The 3,978-nt window shown below is 39.2% G+C and overlaps 1 pseudogene; it reads right to left on the bottom strand.

The window, feature by feature from the left end:
- Positions 1 to 2,437: 2,437 nt before the first annotated feature.
- On the bottom strand, positions 2,438 to 2,902 carry LOC149171002 (putative pentatricopeptide repeat-containing protein At3g23330 pseudogene; annotated as a pseudogene).
- Between the last annotated feature and the right edge of the window lie 1,076 nt (positions 2,903 to 3,978).

The raw sequence follows: 3,978 nt of genomic DNA, 5'->3' as shown, positions 1-3,978 counted from the left end.
CCAAGGCAGAGGGAGAAGATCTACTTTGAAAACAGTCCAAGAGGCTACTAGAGCTTATAGGGAAGGCACGAGTGAAGAAATCCATCAAATTATTCAAGATATGGAGACCAGTGTGATGGAGGAACAATTTGGCTCTGAGACAGAAGGGTGGGCTGAAGAGATCAGTGACCTGGGGAATATGCAAGGAAGGTTGACGTTGTATAGGCAGACTCTTCATATCTACTGGGTGTTAAAATGCCTTCTGGCAAAGGCCCTAGAGCAGGTGGCGAAGGAAATGGCTGAAATTGAAAATGGTGTGCCAAACCTGTAAAAGGAAATGAAAAATTTCAAAGTTATCATGATCAGGTAGAATAACAAGCTGGAGGAAATGCATTAGCAGCTGTCTCGGATGGCTCATACAACTCCAAAGCAGGCCGAACTATTAAATATTCCCATGGATATGGACCTCAATATTGGTATCAAAAAGGAATGATACCTTTCGGTTTCTTAGGTGTTTTAGTGAATTTTTTTACGTTTACCGTTCATGCATGTTAGTAGCTTACTTAGTAGTTTCAGTTGTATAGTGCACATAGCCAGGATGGAAAGACTTGTGAAATTTTGTTTTTGGAATGCATACAACAAACTAAGGTGGCCAACAAACCTAGTTTCCCTCCGGGGTAGGTTGAGGCCACCAACACGATGTATCTGGTCTCTTTGGTTATTATAAATAGAAAAGAAAGGTACTACCTACACTTACAAAAAAAATTCCCAACTTGCCTTCTCAAATTGAATCTTAGGTAGGATATGGTCTCCTTCCATTATTTCAAATTATATATATATATTCATCTCACATTCCCAAATGTACTGTCACATTTACTTGGGAGAAGACATGGTCCTCTCCATTTAATTACCAATATATATATTCATCTCACATTCCCAAATGTACTCTTAGATTTACTTGGGAGAATACATGGTCCTCTCCCATTAATTTCCCAATTTTATATTCACATCACATTTCCAATTGTACTCCCAGATTTGCTTGGGAGAAGGGAAGTCAACTGTAAGGATGGAGGAGAAGTTAATGTCATTAATGAGAGGTGGTTGAGGTGGAGAAGAGAAGGAGGGTATAAAAAGGGAAGGAGGAAGGGAGAAAAGGGAATATGGGGGATGCTAAGTCTTGCTTTTGATTTTGAGTTGGCTATGATTTTGGGAGAGCTAAGGGAACCTATGGAGGTTTCTTGGGCCTAGAGTTTGGAGGGATTATTGTTTATCCTGGTCTGGATTATTCATCTTGGACACACACTACATCTGGTTGGACTTGGGCTCGGAGGGCTAGGGAACCTGTGGAGGTTTCCTGGGTTGGGAATTATTTCCTAGTTGGCTAGGAGGTAAATCTAGTTTGGTTATTCAAGAGAAGTGTTTCAGCAGGAGCAACAGATCAAGGGCATCTCCACCAGCCACCAATACAGGTATTCCTCTATGCATAGATTACTCATGTAAATTATTGAAATGAAATGTTCAATATAAGTTATAGGGATTAGAATGTAAATGGTAAAATTTTCATTGTTTGAAAGTCTTGTCAGAAAGTAAATTATTGCCTCTTATTGCATTTAAATTCTAGAGAAAATAAATCTATTAGAAGACCCTAGGATAGGGCTTTACACATGGTATCAGAGCTTTGGTTCGAAATCTAGACCCAAATCCCGCTAAACCCACAATTTATACTTTCCACAAGTCTCCTTGTCATTTGATGCGAATCCAACCCATGGCTACTGGCCTTTACTTATGCCAGGAGTCCGTATTCCATTACACATGGCAAGACTTGCTAGCCTTTTGTAGTGACCAAAGAGAATGCATTCCTTTTCCTAAGTATCTTGCAGCACTAAATCCAATGGCAGCCTTCAGGAACATAGCCTGCCTCCTTAATCTTTTCGGTCAATCTTTTCAAGATAGCATAGATTTTGTCCATTCTGGATGTGATTTATCTCCTGCTAGGAATTTATCCACCTTGTTTTTAACCTCAATCCAACTACAGCCTAGCATTTTTCTTAGACCTCTATCTTTCATCGTTTTCCTCATATTTGCTACATTATCCCAACGACCATTTGCAACATAAATGTTTGACAATAATACATAATGTGCCACATTTTGAGGCTCTAACTCAAAAAGGTGTTGTGCTGCATGCTCCCTAGCTCTATATTAGATCTTGCTGCACAAGCACCTAGCAAGGCTCCCCATACATGTGCATTAGGCTTTACTGGTATTTTGTTGATAAACTTATATGCCTCATCCAGGCATCCTACATGGCCTAGGAGATCAACCATGCAAGCATAATGATTCACAGTTAGTGTAATGTCAAGGTCATAAATCATAACATCAAAGTACTTCCATCCTTCATCCACAAGGCCTGCATGGCTACATGCATAAAGCAGACAAGTAAAAGTAACTTCGTCTGGCTTCATACATGTTCGTTGCATTTTTTCAAAAGTGCAAGAGCATCCCATCCCTTCCCATGCATCACATATGCTGAAACCATGACATTCCATGAAACTAAATCCTTTTGAGATGATTTGTCAAATGGTTGGCATGCATTCCTTATACATCTGCATTTGGAATACATGTCTGCAAGGGCACTACATGCAGTAGCATCAGACTCAAACTTCCTTCTGATTACATAACCATGAATCGCCTTTCCTTTCTGCAGAACTGCTAAGTGAGCACACCCTAGGAGAACACTCGCAATAGTAACTGAATCAGGTTCCAAACCTGTCAATTGCATTTGATGAAAGAGTTTCAAGACTTCATCACCTTGACCACATGGTGCATATCCTGCAATCATTACAGTCCATGAAACCAAATCTCTTTTAGACATTTTATCAAACACCTGACGTGCATCTTCTAAACATCCACATTTTGTATACATGCCAACAAGGGCACTCCCAGAAAATCTCATCCAACTGAAACCTGTGTCTGATTATGAAACCATGCATCTCCCTACCTTGGTGTAAAGCTACTGACTCTGCACATGCTATAATAATATTAGATATAGTATGCAAGTTTGGCTGCATTCCTGCCACCTGCATATCCCGAAAGAGATGTATTGCATCTCTGCCAAATCCATTTTGAACATGCCCTAAAATCATTGTAATACATGATATCACTGTTAACACCCAGGTTGTTCCCTATGACTCCCAAGGGAATACGACCGGGGTAACCACTAACCAATCTTTGGATTACACTGCCTAGCCACACTGTAATCAGAGAGGGCTCTCTCTTTATAATTTGTCTCTATTATGATGGTGTTTTAGGCTAGTTATTATGCTCAGGTTTTTGGTTTATGTTTTGGTTGAGGGATATCTTTCTGTACTTGAAGTGTGCAATCTGCAGATGAGTTTATTTCATTGGGCAATGGAGTCTGTGGCTACAAGTGTTTTAGAAACCTTGAGGTGATTTACTGAGATTACAGGGCCAATTAAATATTTCATATAACAAAGTTAGATTATGATGGTGACATGTAAACAACCAGTGAAAAGAATTTAAGAATTTTCCACTAAAGTTGGGGTTTGGGGAAGAGATAGATGCCTCAGGAGCAAACTTGAATTCCTGAAAATATTTATCACAGTGAGAGATATAGCTTGAAAGTGTAGGAATTAAGAATTACACCTTATTTACTCTATCTGGAAGAAAACATTTATAACAGCTTAGATTGAGTCCAGGGTAATCTGCGATTAAATCCTGGAACTATTCTTTTACTTAGCCATTAAGTGTAAAACACAGAAACATGAAAGAACATGAAAGACTAGAAAACATATAACACAGAGGTTAAAAGAAGACTTATTGTGCTATGAAACATGCAGGAATCCTGTAACAATCAGCCAGCCACCACAGTGCATCAAGGAACACAGAGCTTTGGAAATTCCATCCACCTTTTGTATTATTTCTCTGAGAGTTATACAGCAACAGAAGTATAGAAATGAAATCAACAACAACCCTTGCAAA

This window comes from Pinus tabuliformis, chromosome 4_2 (genome assembly GCF_031772625.1).
Source record: "Pinus tabuliformis cultivar Carrire ecotype Pingquan chromosome 4_2, CPIR1, whole genome shotgun sequence".
NCBI lineage: Eukaryota > Viridiplantae > Streptophyta > Pinopsida > Pinales > Pinaceae > Pinus > Pinus tabuliformis.
The sequence above is the reverse complement of the archived record's forward strand: the minus strand, read 5'-3'. Positions and strand labels throughout refer to the sequence as shown.